The sequence below is a fragment of the Amia ocellicauda genome, chromosome 14, assembly GCF_036373705.1.
Source record: "Amia ocellicauda isolate fAmiCal2 chromosome 14, fAmiCal2.hap1, whole genome shotgun sequence".
Lineage (NCBI taxonomy): Eukaryota > Metazoa > Chordata > Actinopteri > Amiiformes > Amiidae > Amia > Amia ocellicauda.
This window is the reverse complement of record NC_089863.1, coordinates 25,228,757-25,245,563: the sequence shown is the minus strand read 5'-3', so window position 1 is coordinate 25,245,563 and position 16,807 is coordinate 25,228,757. Positions and strand designations below refer to the sequence as shown.

The window sequence follows — 16,807 nt, the reverse complement described above, 5'->3', positions numbered from 1 at the left end:
TTTAGTCCCTGGTGATGCTCTGCAAGGCCTTCAGCTGTCTTTAGTAGTACCTCTTTGTTCTTGTGGCGTTTTGTCTTCAGTTTTGCCTTAGAAATCAAAACAAACCGGTCAGAGAGATAGCAAAAACATTGGCTGTGGAAAAATCTACTATTTGGCAACTTCTTCAAAAGAAATAACGCACTGGTGAGCTCAGGACACCAAGAGGCAATGGAAAACAACTGTGGCAGAAGACAGAAGGATTATTTCGCTGGTGAAGAATAACCCTTATACAAGGTGCAGGGCATCAACTGTTTGTGGTAGGGTTATCAAACATAGCACTGCTGTCTGCAACATTAGAACACCAAGTGGCCCTTCTAAACGTCTCCAGAAAGGAGAGAGACACAACTTCGTCATCGTAACATAGAAGACGACCACGAAGGGACCCGAACCCTCAATCTTCTGATCCAAAGTCAGACGCCTTATCCATTAGGCCACGCAGTCCTCAACAGTACAGGGCCACGGCCCTTCATGTTTCAGAAAGGCGAATGCGCTACGCCGACCTCAATGAATCCTTAGTTATATACATATGTTCAAGAACATTTCTGTAGCTCATGTAAATCAAGTCACACGACAGGCCTTGAAGTTTTCTGTCAGTTTGAAAGTTTTGCTCCTGACAATCCTTTTTGTATTGTGGCATAGTGGCTGTCACAGTGGAAAGTAAGTTGTCCACAGTTGGATGCAAGCTTGCCTGAAGCACAGGAACGAACTTACTCTCGACGTTCAATGTAAAGACTGAAGAAGTGGGTTTTACATCTGAGGGCAGGGGAATTAGCTCAGGTGGTAGGGTGCTCGCTTAGCATGTGAGAGGTAGCGGGATTGATGCCCGCATTCTCCAGTCTCCAAGCATTTGTGTGCCAGTCTCGGCAGTGCAGCTCACTTTTTTTGCTGTAGGCTGCAGACGCGGAGGCTCACGTCCAAGATCAACGCATTGTCAGCTTATCAGACACCTCCGTGAAGTTGATTCCTTATTCCTTATTTATAAAAAAATTGAGTAATGGTTACTAATTCCTTATTTCTTATTGCTTACGTTTCAAAAATTAAGTAATGCTTACGTGTTACTTATTTGTGATTTCTCAAAATAAGTAATGATTCAATATTTCATTTTTTTTCAAGATTTCTCAATAAATGAATTATGGATACATATTTCTTGTTAATGTTTACTTGTGTTTTATGTCTGATTCATGTCTTTTGATCAATAAGTAATGGTTTCTCATTCCTTATTTCCATTTTCTTTCAATAAGTAATGATTACAATTTTTTATATTTGTCCCTGTTTTACATGAAATAAGTAATAGACACTTATTCCTGGTTTCAGAATTTCAACAAAGAACATGTACATAGTTTATTATTTCTGAAACACGGTTTCCCAAAAAATAAGAAATGGTTACTTATTCCTTATTTCTGTTTCCCAATTTTCCAAATACAGTGATGGTTACTGATTGCTACGTTTTGTTGTTGGTTACTTTTTCAGTTTGCCTGTTTTCTTAATGAAATAAGTATTTTTTTCTGTTTCTAGACTCATGAAGAAACAAGCAATGGCTACTTATTCCTTGTTTGATTCCTGGAACTCAGAAAATAAGGAATGGTTACTTATTTCAGTTTTTAGTTCTCAGAAAACAAGGAATTGTTTCTTCTTTGTTTCCCGGTTGTCAAAACATAAGGAATGCTAACTTATTTCCATTTCCCTGTTGCTAATACATTTATAAGAAGCGTACGTTTCTACACATAGATGAAATACTCCTTCCTGAAGTTTGTTTAAACGTTATGGAAATGACGTTTATTTTTCACGGTTAGCAATAAAGCTACATGTAACATGATGTCTTCCATTAAGCTTTAGTAAAATCGCAAATTTGTTTGTAGTCTATTTACATGACATGCATGCTGTAGACTCATTCATTGACTTTCCACATGTGTTGACACTTTCTACTTCTGTACGACCTATTCTTGAACATGGAGGAGGATACAGAATTAGTTACAAAATGGTCTCGTGGAAAAAAAAACACACCTAAGGAATTGCAAGAAGACTTTGCAATTCCAGGAGTAAAATAAAAACGACCGGATTACAACACAGCCAGTTCCTCTTACACTTCATGTAAGCATGTTATGCTTTATATAAAGATATGTTGTTTTTTGTTTTCAGTTTCAGATGAGTACCACGATGAATATTACGCTACTTTTTGAAAATATATTAATTTTCCGTAAACAAATTATATATGGTGTTGAACCTATTTTTTACTTGGTGTACTACATTGATAAGCCATCTCATACCTGTCTGGTATAATAATAATACTCATCATCATAATAATAATCACAGTAGTAATAATAATAATAATAACAATAATCATAATAATAATAATAATAATAATAATAATAATACTAGACACCGGTATGATGTTTATGTCATTATTAGATAAGCTACAGTTTGTTCATTTATGTCTGTTTTAATTCATCATGCATGCTCACTGGCACATGTAGATACAGTACTGTAATTACTTACACACATTAGTTTATTTTCCTCCGCTTATTATTTGTTATCATTAGGCTTGATTATAACAATAATAATACTAGTATTTTTAATGTATGTAAAGAGCTGTACGTTTTATTTTACTTTTTCTTAATGACCAAATAGCCTGAAATTATTACATTGTCCCAATATGTACGGTGTGTTACGCAAATTATATTAGCATGGTCTCACTGGGTGATATGGAGCAAAACGCCCAATCTGGTAACAGTGTGCTCTACACAGGATTTTGAACCTACAACCTTTCAGTTGTCAGTCCAGAATAATAATCAACACAGCTGCATCATAATCATAGTAACAGTAATGGTTTATTTTGTCATAGATTTACATTGACAACAAATATTATTATAATTGCAAACGGTTTTGTCAAATTCTAATTCAGTAGGGCTGTATTGGCATGGCGAGGTTATGCAAGTATTGCCAAAGCATTTACAGCAAAGGACTTAAGGTAACATAGATTAAGTACAAAACATAATACAGGATACTGATTGTACATTTAAAAGAATAAACATTAAAAGACAAAGAAAATCTATTTTAAAAGAAAAACATACCTACAATTAGATCCATGAATATTTGGACAGTGACACAATTGTCATCATTTTGGATCTGTACAACACCACAATGGATTTCAAAGGAAACAATCCAGATATTCTTTAAGTTTAGTCTTTCATCTTTAATTTGAGGGTACTAACATCCATTTCTATATGTGTCCCCCCAATTTTAGGTGCTCAAAAGTATTTGGACAAAGTAACATAATCCTGAATTAAATTGTTAGTTTCAATACTTGGTTGCAGATCCTTTGCAGTCAATGAATGTTGAAATGTGGAACCCATAGCCATCACCAGATGCTGGGTTTAGTCCCTGGTGATGCTCTGCAAGGCCTTCAGCTGTCTTTAGTAGTACCTCTTTGTTCTTGTGGCGTTTTGTCTTCAGTTTTGCCTTAGAAATCAAAACAAACCGGTCAGAGAGATAGCAAAAACATTGGCTGTGGATAAATCTACTATTTGGCAACTTCTTCAAAAGAAATAACGCACTGGTGAGCTCAGGACACCAAGAGGCAACGGAAAACAACTGTGACAGAAGACAGAAGGATTATTTCGCTGGTGAAGAATAACCCCTATACAAGGTGCAGGGCATCACCTGTTTGTGGTATGGTTATCAAACACAACACTGCTGTCTGCAACATTGGAACACCAACTGGCCCTTCTAAACTTCTCCAGAAAGGAGAGAGACACACCGCTTCATCATCGTAACATAAAAGACGACCACGAAGGGCCTCGAACCCTCAATCTTCTGATCCGAAGTCAGACGCCTTATCCATTAGGCCACGCAGTCGTCAACAATGGAGAGTCTCGGCCCTTCATGTTTCAGAAAGGCGAATGCGCTACGCCGACCTCAATGAATCCTTAGTTATATACATATGTTCTAGAACGTTTCTGTAGCTCATGTAAATCAAGTCACACGACAGGCCTTGAAGTTTTCTGTCAGTTTGAAAGTTTTGCTCCTGACAATCATTTTTGTATTGTGGCATAGTGGCTGTCACAGTGGAAAGTAAGTTGTCCACAGTTGGATGCAAGCTTGCCTGAAGCACAGGAACGAACTTACTCTCGACGTTCCATGTAAAGACTGAAGAAGTGGGCTTTACCTCTGAGGGCAGGGGAATTAGCTCAGGTGGTAGAGCGCTCGCTTAGCATGTGAGAGGTAGCGGGATCGATGCCCGCATTCTCCAGTCTCCAGGCATTTGTGTGCCAGTCTCGGCAGTGCAGCTCACTTTTTTTGCTGTAGGCTGCAGACGCGGAGGCTCACGTCCAGGTGCAACGCATTGTCAGCTTATCAGATACCTCCGTGAAGTTGATTCCTTATTCCTTATTTATTAAAAAAATTAGTAATGGTTACTAATTCCTTATTTCTTATTGCTTACGTTTCAAAAATTAAGTAATGCTTACGTGTTACTTATTTGTGATTTCTCAAAATAAGTAATGATTAAATATTTCAATTTTTTTCAAGATTTCTCAATAAATGAATTATGGATACATATTTCTTGTTAATGTTTACTTGTTTTTTATGTCTGATTGATGTCTTTTGATCAATAAGTAATGGTTTCTCATTCCTTATTTCCATTTTTTTTCAATAAGTAATGATTACAATTTTTTATATTTGTCCCTGTTTTACACGAAATAAGTAATAGACACTTATTCCTGGTTTCAGATTTTCAACAAAGAACATGTACATAGTTTATTATTTCTGAAACACGGTTTCCCAAAAAATAAGAAATGGTTACTTATTCCTTATTTCTGTTTCCCAATTTTCCAAATACAGTGATGGTTACTGATTGCTACGTTTTGTTGTTGGTTACTTTTTCAGTTTGCCTGTTTTCTTAATGAAATAATTATTTTTTCTGTTTCTAGACTCATGAAGAAACAAGCAATGGCTACTTATTCCTTGTTTGTTTCCTGGATCTCAGAACATAAGGAATGGTTACTTATTTCAGTTTTCAGTTCTCAGAAAACAAGGAATTGTTTCTTCTTTGTTTCCTGGTTGTCTAAACATAAGGAATGCTTACTTATTTCCGTTTCTCTGTTGCTAATACATTTATAAGAAGCGTACGTTTCTACACATAAATGAAATACTCCTTCCTGAAGTTTGTGGAAATGTTATGGAAATTACGTTTATTTTTCACGGTTAGCAATAATGCTACATGTAACATGGTGTCTTCCATTAAGCTTTAGTAAAATCGCCAATTTGTTTGTAGTCTATTTACATGACATGCATGCTGTAGACTCATTCATTGACTTTCCACACGTGTTGACACTTTCTACTTCTGTACGACCTGTTCTTGAACATGGAGGAGGATACAGAATTAGTTACAAAATGGTCTCGTGGAAAAAAAACACACCTAAGGAATTGCAAGAAGACTGCAATTCCAGGAGTAAGATATAAACAACCGGATTACAAGACAGCCAGTTCCTCTTACACTTCATGTAAGCATGTTATGCTTTATTTAAAGATATGTTGTTTTTTGTTTTCAAATTCAGATGAGTACCACGATGAATATTACGCTACTATTTAATAATATATTTATTTTCCGTAAACAAATTATATATGGTGTTGAACCTATTTTTTACTTGGTGTACTACATTGATAAGCCATCTTATACCTGTCTGCTATAATAAAAATAATCATCATCATAATAATAATCACAGTAGTAATAATAATAATAATAATAATAATAATAATAATAATAATCATAATCATAATAATACTAGACACCGGAATGATGTTCATGTCATTATTAGATAAGCTACAGTTTGTTCATTTATGTCTGTTTTAATTCATCATGCATGCTCACTGGCACATTTAGATACAGTACTGTAATTACTTACACACATTAGTTTATTTTCCTTCGCTTATAATTTGTTATCATTAGGCTTGATTATAACAATAATAATACTATTATTTTTAATGTATGTAAAGGGCTGTACGTTTTATTTCACTTTTTCTTAATGACCAACTAGCCTGAAATTATTACATTATCCCAATATGTACGGTGTGTTACGCAAATTATATTAGCATGGTCTCACTGGGTAATATGGAGCAAAACGCCCAATCTGGTAAAAGTGTGCTCTACACAGGATTTTGAACCAACAACCTTTCAGTTGTCAGTCCAGAATAATAATCAACACAGCTGCATCATAATCATAGTAACAGTAATGGTTTATTTTGTCATATATTTACATTGACAACAAATATTATTATAATTGAATACAGTTTTGTGAAATTCTAATTCAGAAGGGCTGTATTGGCATGGCGAGGTTATGCAAGTATTGCCAAAGCATTTACAGCAAAGGACTGAAGGTAACATAGGTTAAGTACAAAAAATAATACAGGATACTGATTGTACATTTAAAAGAATAAACATTAAAAGACAAAGAAAATCTATTTTAAAAGAAAAACATACCTACAATTAGATCCATGAATATTTGGACAGTGACACAATTGTCATCATTTTGGATCTGTACAACACCACAATGAATTTCAAAGGAAACAATCCAGATATTCTTTAAGTGTAGTCTTTCATCTTTAATTTGAGGGTACTAACATCCATTTCTATATGTGTCCCCCCAATTTTAGGTGCTCAAAAGTATTTGGACAAAGTAACATAATCCTGAATTAAATTGTTAGTTTCAATACTTGGTTGCAGATCCTTTGCAGTCAATGAATGTTGAAGTGTGGAACCCATAGCCATCACCAGATGCTGGGTTTAGTCCCTGGTGATGCTCTGCAAGGCCTTCAGCTGTCTTTAGTAGTGCCTCTTTGTTCTTGTGGCGTTTTGTCTTCAGTTTTGCCTTAGAAATCAAAACAAACCGGTCAGAGAGATAGCAAAAACATTGGCTGTGGAAAAATCTACTATTTGGCAACTTCTTCAAAAGAAATAACGCACTGGTGAGCTCAGGACACCAAAAGGCAACGGAAAACAACTGTGGCAGAAGACAGAAGGATTGTTTCGCTGGTGAAGAATAACCCCTATACAAGGTGCAGGGCATCACCTGTTTATGGTAGGGTTATCAAACATAGCACTGCTGTCTGCAACATTGGGACACCAAGTGGCCATTCTAAACTTCTCCAGAAAGGAGAGAGACACAACTTCGTCATCGTAACATAGAAGACGACCACGAAGGGACTCGAACCCTCAATCTTCTGATCCGAAGTCAGACGCCTTATCCATTAGGTCTCGCAGTCCTCAACAGTACAGGGCCACGGCCCTTCATGTTTCAGGAAGGCGAATGCGCCACGCCGACCTGAATGAATCCTTAGTTATATACATATGTTCATGAACGTTTCTGTAGCTCATGTAAATCAAGTCACACGACAGGCCTTGAAGTTTTCTGTCAGTTTGAAAGTTTTGCTCCTGACAATCATTTTTGTATTGTGGCATAGTGGCTGTCACAGTGGAAAGTAAGTTGTCCACAGTTGGATGCAAGCTTGCCTGAAGCACAGGAACGAACTTACTCTCGACGTTCCATGTAAAGACTGCAGAAGTGGGCTTTAGCTCTGAGGGCAGGGGAATTAGCTCAGGTGGTAGAGCGCTCCCTTAGCATGTGAGAGGTAGCGGGATCGATGCCCGCATTCTCCAGTCTCCAGGTATTTGTGTGCCAGTCTCGGCAGTGCAGCTCACTCTTTTTGCTTTAGGCTGCAGATGCGGAGGCTCACGTCCAGGTGCAACGCATTGTCAGCTTATCAGACACCTCCGTGAAGTTGATTCCTTATTCCTTATTTATTAAAAAAATGAATAATGGTTACTAATTCCTTATTTCTTATTGCTTACGTTTCAAAAATTAAGTAATGCTTACGTGTTACTTATTTGTGATTTCTCAAAATAAGTAATGATTAAATATTTCAATTTTTTTCAAGATTTCTCAATAAATGAAGTATGGATATATATTTCTTGTTAATGTTTACTTGTTTTTTATGTCTGATTGATGTCTTTTGATCAATAAGTAATGGTTTCTCATTCCTTATTTCCATTTTTTTTCAATAAGTAAGGATTTCAATTTTTTATATTTGTCCCTGTTTTACACGAAATAAGTAATAGACACTTATTCCTGGTTTCAGATTTTCAACAAAGAACATGTACATAGTTTATTATTTCTGAAACACGGTTTCCCAAAAAATAAGAAATGGTTACTTATTCCTTATTTCTGTATCCCAATTTTCCAAACACAGTGATGGTTACTGATTGCTACGTTTTGTTGTTGGTTACTTTTTCAGTTTGCCTGTTTTTTTTAATGAAATAAGTATTTTTTTCTGTTTCTAGACTCATGAAGAAACAAGCAATGGCTACTTATTCCTTGTTTGTTTCCTGGATCTCAGAACATAAGGAATGGTTACTTATTTCAGTTTTCAGTTCTCAGAAAACAAGGAATTGTTTCTTCTTTGTTTCCCGGTTGTCAAAACATAAGGAATGCTTACTTATTTCCGTTTCCCTGTTGCTAATACATTTGTAAGACGCGTACGTTTCTACACAGAAATGAAATACTACTTCCTGAAGTTTGTGGAAATGTTATGGAAATGACGTTTATTTTTCACGGTTAGCAATAAAGCTACATGTAACATGGTGTCTTCCATTAAGCTTTAGTAAAATCGCAAATTTGTTTGTAGTCTATTTACATGACATGCATGCTGTAGACTCATTCATTGACTTTCCACATGTGTTGACACTTTCTACTTCTGTACGACCTGTTCTTGAACATGGAGGAGGATACAGAATTAGTTACAAAATGGTCTCGTGGAAAAAAAACACACCTAAGGAATTGCAAGAAGACTGCAATTCCAGGAGTAAAATATAAACAACCGGATTACAAGACAGCCAGTTCCTCTTACACTTCATGTAAGCATGTTATGCTTTATATAAAGATATGTTGTTTTTTGTTTTCAGTTTCAGATGAGTACCACGATGAATATTACGCTACTATTTAATAATATATTTATTTTCCGTAATCAAATTATATATGGTGTTGAACCTATTTTTTACTTGGTGTACTACATTGATAAGCCATCTCATACCTGTCTGGTATAATAATAATACTCATCATCATAATAATAATCACAGTAATAATAATAATAATAATAATAATAATAATAATAATAATAATAATAATCACAGTAATAATAATAATAATAATAATAATAATAATAATCATAATAATCATAATAATAATAATACTAGACACCGGTATGATGTTTATGTCATTATTAGATAAGCTACAGTTTGTTCATTTATGTCTGTTTTAATTCATCATGCATGCTCACTGGCACATGTAGATACAGTACTGTAATTACTTACACACATTAGTTTATTTTCCTCCGCTTATTATTTGTTATCATTAGGCTTGATTATAACAATACTAATACTAGTATTTTTAATGTATGTAAAGGGCTGTACGTTTTATTTCACTTTTTCTTAATGACCAACTAGCCTGAAATTATTACATTATCCCAATATGTACGGTGTGTTACGCAAATTATATTAGCATGGTCTCACTTGGTAATATGGAGCAAAACGCCCAATCTGGTAAAAGTGTGCTCTACACAGGATTTTGAACCAACAACCTTTCAGTTGTCAGTCCAGAATAATAATCAACACAGCTGCATCATAATCATAGTAACAGTAATGGTTTATTTTGTCATATATTTACATTGACAACAAATATTATTATAATTGAATACGGTTTTGTGAAATTCTAGTTCAGAAGGGCTATATTCGTATGGCGAGGTTATGCAATTATTGCCAAAGCATTTACAGCAAAGGACTGAAGGTAACATAGATTAAGTACAAAACATAACACAGGATACTGATTGTACATTTAAAAGAATAAACATTAAAAGACAAAGAAAATCTATTTTAAAAGAAAAACATACCTACAATTAGATCCATGAATATTTGGACAGTGACACAATTGTCATCATTTTGGATCTGTACAACACCACAATGGATTTCAAACGAAACAATCCAGATATTCTTTAAGTGTAGTCTTTCATCTTTAATTTGAGGGTACTAACATCCATTTCTATATGTGTCCCCCCAATTTTAGGTGCTCAAAAGTATTTGGACAAAGTAACATAATCCTGAATTAAATTGTTAGTTTCAATACTTGGTTGCAGATCCTTTGCAGTCAATGAATGTTGAAGTGTGGAACCCATAGCCATCACCAGATGCTGGGTTTAGTCCCTGGTGATGCTCTGCAAGGCCTTCAGCTGTCTTTAGTAGTGCCTCTTTGTTCTTGTGGCGTTTTGTCTTCAGTTTTGCCTTAGAAATCAAAAAAACCGGTCAGAGAGATAGCAAAAACATTGGCTGTTGGAAAAATCTACTATTTGGCAACTTCTTCAAAAGAAATAACGCACTGGTGAGCTCAGGACACCAAAAGGCAACGGAAAACAACTGTGGCAGAAGACAGAAGGATTATTTCGCTGGTGAAGAATAACCCCTATACAAGGTGCAGGGCATGAACTGTTTGTGGTAGGGTTATCAAACATAGCACTGCTATCTGCAACATTAGAACACCAAGTGGCCCTTCTAAACGTCTCCAGAAAGGAGAGAGACACAACTTCATCATCGTAACATAGAAGACGACCACGAAGGGACTCGAACCCTCAATCTTCTGGCTCACGTCCAGGTGCAACGCATTGTTGGCTTATCAGACACCTCCGTGAAGTTGATTCCTTATTCCTTATTTATAAAAAAAATGAGTAATGGTTACTAATTCCTTAATTCTTATTGCTTACGTTTCAAATATTAAGTAATGCTTACGTGTTACTTATTTGTGATTTCTCAAAATAAGTAATGATTAAATATTTCCATTTTTTTCAAGATTTCTCAATAAATGTATTATGGATACATATTTCTTGTTAATGTTTACTTGTTTTATATGTCTGATTGATGTCGTTTGATCATTAAGTAATGGTTTCTCATTCCTTATTTCCATTTTTTTTCAATAAGTAATGATTACATTTTTTTATATTTGTCCCTGTTTTACACGAAATAAGTAATAGACACTTATTCCTGAGTAGATAGTAGGGTTTTTTGGGCGCGGCCTATTTTGTTATGACGTATGCCCTAAGCTTATTAATATTCCTACGTCATAATTGGGTGGCGTGATTTTAGAGTTATTTCCTTAATTATTCCTACGTCATATCCGTCAGAAAGTGTACACCCCTAAAACCCTGAACAACAAGGCCACCCATAACCGGTTGTTCTTGTTGTTCTTGTTGGTCAACTGTAGAGTGTGAATGGGTCGGCTCTTCCTGTAGTGGTTGGGGGTCTTTTTTAAATATACATGTAAGGGGCCCAGGTCTTAACAATGCCATTTTGAATAGTGCGTTTATCATATTCACACTGTCTCTGTCTCTGTCTCTGTCTGTCTCTCTCTGTCTCTCTCGCCCAAGCATTTTATAAGATCAACAAGTTCTGTTGTCTTTAATGGTCCCAGGTCTTAACAATGCCATTTTGAATAGTGCGTTTATCATATTCACACTGTCTCTGTCTCTGTCTCTGTCTGTCTCTCTCTCTCTGTCTCTCTCGCCCAAGCATTTTATAAGATCAACAAGTTCTGTTGTCTGTAATGGTCCCAGGTCTTAACAATGCCATTTTGAATAGTGCGTTTATCATATTCACACTGTCTCTGTCTCTGTCTGTCTCTATATCTCTCTCTCTCGCCCAATCATTTTATAAGATCAACAAGTTCTGTTGTCTGTAATGGTCACAGGTCCTAACAATTCCTGTTTTGCATAGGGTACTTATGTTAACCCCAATGTATATGGCTCTGTCTCTCCCCTCAAATTTAATTAAAAATAAAATTAAAAAAGAGGGTGTGTGTGTGTGTGGGTGTTTGTGGGTATAGGTTAATTGTTTTTGTAAAAAAAAAAAAAAAAAAAAAAAAAAAAAGCTGTGGTTATATTTTATCTCACACATAATGTGTTCATTCGTTTTACTTAAATACATTCTAGGGTCTTAAAGCTCATAAGAGTTAGACTTAAGATAAGGATATGTTTTTAAGGTATTTTAGCAGGCTCAATCCCTGATGATAAGGAATCATTTAAAAAATAAAAACAACTGATCACTCAATGCTAAATAGATCACAACACTCAAGGCTAAATCACTCACACCACGGGGGGCGGGGGTGGGCTCAGACAAACGTAGGCATGGCGTGTGGTCTCAAAACATTCAGAATACTTTTAAACGATATAATTTATAAGCTTTGTAAAATAAACCCAAATATCTCTTTTGTGGGGATAAACGCTGTTCTGAGTAGTTTGTGACTTGTTTAATACCAAACAAAGCATCGCTATTAAAAAAAAAAAAAAATCACTGTAAAAGCGCTACTTATTTTAGATCTTTATAGTTATTTTCTTGGCTCAGGTTGTTTTTTAGCGCGTATAAAGGCCTGAAATATTCTTAGTGTTTATTGACTATAGGTCTTGATGCTTAAAAATGTTTTTTGAGAGACCAAAAGGTTCTAATAAAAGTTTAGAGTAGAGAGGAGAGAGATCGTCGCCATCTTGGTTTCTATTTGAAATTGATGCAGGGTCATTTTATTGGTTGGTTTTGATATGTTAATTGGTAACAGGACGGCACAAAGGCCAGCCCAGAACAATGCCTTACAAACAGATCCGGCATCCGGCCATCAGTATAAGTATGAAGGTCTGGTCTTCAGCTCGACAGACTCATACTGACCTTTCGATTTAAGCCTAAAGATCAACAATGTCCGGAAACAACATCAACGACTTCGATTTAAACGAGTTTTTAGGTAAGTCTTCAGATTATTTTCATTGACTCAGAGCGGGTTGTGGACATGTATTGTAAATAAGGTTATAACATCTGTTTTAAGTTCTGTAAAATTATTTTTCAGCCAGTCAACAGGAGTTAATTCCCAACGCTGAGGAGATCATCTGGAACAACGACGGTAAGATTTTTGTGTTTGCGCTCAAGGGTTCTTATGTATGGGTGTGTGGTTGTGTTTTGAAGCGGCTCATTAGAGTTATGAAAACGTTTTAATATATATTAATGGCGGTCTCTTTAATTACACAGAAACTATCGAAAGGCCTGTGATTAATGTCTCCGAGGATCAACCAAGAGAAGTGGTTGTCCCTAGACAGGCTGTCTGCCGACCGGGTAAGAACTAAACCCCTGTTTGTTTGTATAACGTTTCTGTAAGATGTTTGAGGCCCGTTTTGTTAATTTAAAAAAATATCCTTTCTAACAGTATTAAGAAACGTGGTTCGAGACAACGAAAGGCCTTCCACATCGAGGGCTTGTTTCGTTTTACCTTCGAGAACCGTAACCTTTCAAGAATCTGAAAGGCCGTCAGCCCCTGTTTCTGATAGCGGTGAGTATATATCTGCCGCTTGTAAGAGGTTAAAGCTTTTTATAAAGTGGGGTGGTTAAAGGTTAAACATGTCTCTTACCTTCACAGAAGTGCAAAAAGCTAAACCAGCTGAAAAACATAAGAAACGATTATTCTTTGGAGGTAAGTAAGATCTTTCAAACTTTAATGTTTTTAAAAGGGTTTTGTTTGCCCGTTGAGGGCTAATATTTAAGCGAGGGGTGCCCATTTCCTGTAGGTCTTGGGGGTTCTGGGAAAGATCTTTAGAAGTCCGGACAGGTCTAGGCTTGTTTCTGGGGCATGTGTTTAGAAATTACCGATTGCCCGACCGTCTGGTTAGGAAGTAAAGCTGTCCGAAAGGTTTTAGTAAGTTGTTTGGCTTATCTCCCGCAATTATACTTCTGTTTTAAAGGGGCTGTAGGAAAAGGCTTGAAGGTGTTCATTGTATTTAATATTTAAACAGATCGTGAAAACGTTTGTGAAACAGGAAGTCCCGGGATCAGGAAGCGTTTACACTTGGAAGGTTCGTTTAAAAATGAAATGTGGTGTGTGTGTGTATAAAAAGTGTTTTATTAACAATATTACATTTAAGAAACAGTTTATTTACAGAGGCTTCTCTGTTTTACATTTATTATCAAGTCCTAATAAATATATTGTCTGTAAATAATAAGGCGTTGTAGTGAATGTCTAAGCCTATTTTCAAAGGTCTAAAAAAGCTAAAGGTTTTGAAGGTCCTGGACATGTTGTTTTAAGTTTGATTTCTGTCGCCGTTTAAAGATGTAAATGTAATGTATATTTTTATTCTTCCCAAGACTCTTGGGATAGTCATTCTGTGGATGAGCTATTGAGGACAATTACCCCGTCTAAGTGGGATCAAACATCTTCCCCGGAGAGATCACCGAGAGGATCCCCCACGGTGGTCTTGGAGACCCCCCAACATCTACTCAGGCCACAGCCTTCTGGGGGTAATTCAACAATCCAGATTCAGCCCGCCGCATTGTCGGGCGGAACAAATACAGGCAACCAACAACCTCAGGGGTCGCCGTCAGTCAGGGTTGACACACCACCCAACGACGGACTGGTTTCAACATCGTCCCCCCAGCCCCGTTTCTTGGCTACAGAAACGCTGAACAGTACACCGCGATTGGCCAGGGTGTCACCGCAAAGGCCTTCTTGGTCTCCGTCCGTGAGTATACGCTCGCTCCCTGCCTCCTTCGACCGAGATTTACCGGAGCGACCATCCTTTGCAGCTGAGCCAAGCCACCATCCCCCGGAGCTACTTCCTGAAGGTCGGCATGAGTTGCTACATACCTTGTTACTAAATCAAAGACTTGTGTTAGTGGGGCAAAACCTTGTGATAGAGAGCCAAAACACCCTTATTAATACCCTTACTAACGAATTGTACCGTATTTAATGTTTTAATAGATACAAAACGCCTTACTATTGTGGGTTGTTGGAAAAATAAAAAATAAAAAAAATGTCCGGACTTGGTAAAAGAACTCACAAACTAAAGGATTATGAACAAGTTAGGGCCCCAAAAAGACCTTCCCGAGAGAACACCCCCGGCCCTGTTGTGAACTCCTCTGATGTCCCAATGAACCAGGAACTATTACAAATGATAAATGATTTAAATAACCCCCAATCACCACCGATAGAATGTGAATTAACAGACTTACCGGTGAACCCCGACCTGTTACAGATGGTCAATGATCTAAATAACCACCTCCCAACGGTAGCGCTTATAGAGGTTCAACCCCTAGTTCACCCCGATTTGTTTGAAATGGTGGAGGCTTTGGAGACGCTACCCCGACCAAATTCTGCCCCTATTATAAATGATTTGAGACAATTAGAACACAGTACGGCGGCAGAAGCAGCCGTCACTATAGAGGAGGGTCTTGACATTAACCGGGTGGATATCTTTGAAGGACTTTTACAGGCTTTAAATGAGCCTCCTCAAAAAGGGGGTTTTGTAGATGTCAGCGGTGGGGGTGTTCGGAATGTGGAGGGTTCTGAGACTGATAAGGCTGTGGATGACATGCTCTGTGAGAATGTAGGGGTTGAAGGCTTTGTTCAAAATGATGATGTGTCCAAGAGTACCAGTGATCCCGTGATTATAGATAGACCGGCCTATAACAATTTTGAAATGATTCAGCGTTTTAATTTTGCAGAACTTTTAAATTGTGACAATTATGCAGAAATATTTGTCAACATACACGAGGCCTTGCAAAACATGCTTGAACAGGTTGCTGAAAGGGTCAGACCTCGAGATGTTGTACAGTTAGAACTCAGAGGGGATGATTTGTTTAGCAACCTATCTGTAATGCTGAGGGGAGATAATTTAGATGTTGATGAATTTCTGGCTAAAATCGAAGCGTTATTGCAAAGTAACGCATCCATCTTAGCTGATGAAAGTCTGTCTCTGGTAATGGTTCGTAACCCTGAGGGTGGGGCGCTTAGAAGACTGTCGAAATGCTTGAAGAACGACATAATTAGGAACAAGCTCAGGCAATTAGTGGTGAGTTCCAATGGGGACAATAAGCTCTGTTTTGCTTACAGTTTAATAAAACTACTCACCCCCGACATGCCTGAACCCCAAGCTATGCAAGAGGCTTTAATGCTTCATCAGAGGGCCGGCTTAAACTCTCAACAGATGGTTGCCTTTTCAGACATTGCCATGTTTGAGGAGTTGTTGTCTTTAAAAATTGTTGTGTGGTACCGTTGTGAGGTAAAGGAAGTATTTGTGAAATTTCAGACACATCCTGAAACCCATACACAGACACTGTTTCTCTTCCTAAGTGATAGTCATTACTTTGGAATAAAGAGTTTGACGGCTTTTTTGGGTTGTTCGTATGTTTGTCATTGGTGTTATAAGGCCTTCAATGATAAGCTTAAGCACCGCTGTGACGGTTACTGTAACGTCTGTTTCAATCCGCAATGTCGTAAGGGTTTGGCCCCTACCATCCGATGTAAAGATTGCTTAAGGATTTGTCTCTCCGCGTTCTGTTTTTCCGAACATAAGGTGCAGAGGGCCGCTGCTGAGGGGGTTAAAAAACGGAGTTATTGTGATCAAACTAAATATTGCCCGCAGTGTTGCCTCCAGTACCGTTTTCATGAGGTTAAACCACACAAATGTCTGGAACCGAGATGTAGGATCTGTAATGCGGATTTAACCCCGGGGTCTGAACACCAGTGCTTTATTCAGCCGGTTAAAAAGGAGCCGCCGCACAACCGGTATGTCTTTTTTGATTTTGAATGCCGGCAAGAAAACGGGGTCCATGTTGCTAATTATATACACTGTATTGACATGTTGGATTGTGAGTGGTCAGCTAGCGGTGAGAGTTGTGTCAGGGATTTCTTTACGCGGTATC

General features: G+C 37.2%; 3 non-coding genes across 3 annotated transcripts; 1 reads left to right on the top strand and 2 right to left on the bottom strand.

The window, feature by feature from the left end:
- Positions 1–407: 407 nt before the first annotated feature.
- Positions 408–480, bottom strand: trnaq-uug (transfer RNA glutamine (anticodon UUG)). The gene has a single exon. It is a non-coding gene; the product is annotated as a tRNA-Gln (tRNA).
- A 3,341-nt stretch (positions 481–3,821) lies between these two features.
- Positions 3,822–3,894, bottom strand: trnar-ucg (transfer RNA arginine (anticodon UCG)). The gene has a single exon. It is a non-coding gene; the product is annotated as a tRNA-Arg (tRNA).
- A 321-nt stretch (positions 3,895–4,215) lies between these two features.
- Positions 4,216–4,288, top strand: trnaa-agc (transfer RNA alanine (anticodon AGC)). Its single transcript has one exon. It is a non-coding gene; the product is annotated as a tRNA-Ala (tRNA).
- The last annotated feature ends 12,519 nt before the right edge of the window (positions 4,289–16,807 follow it).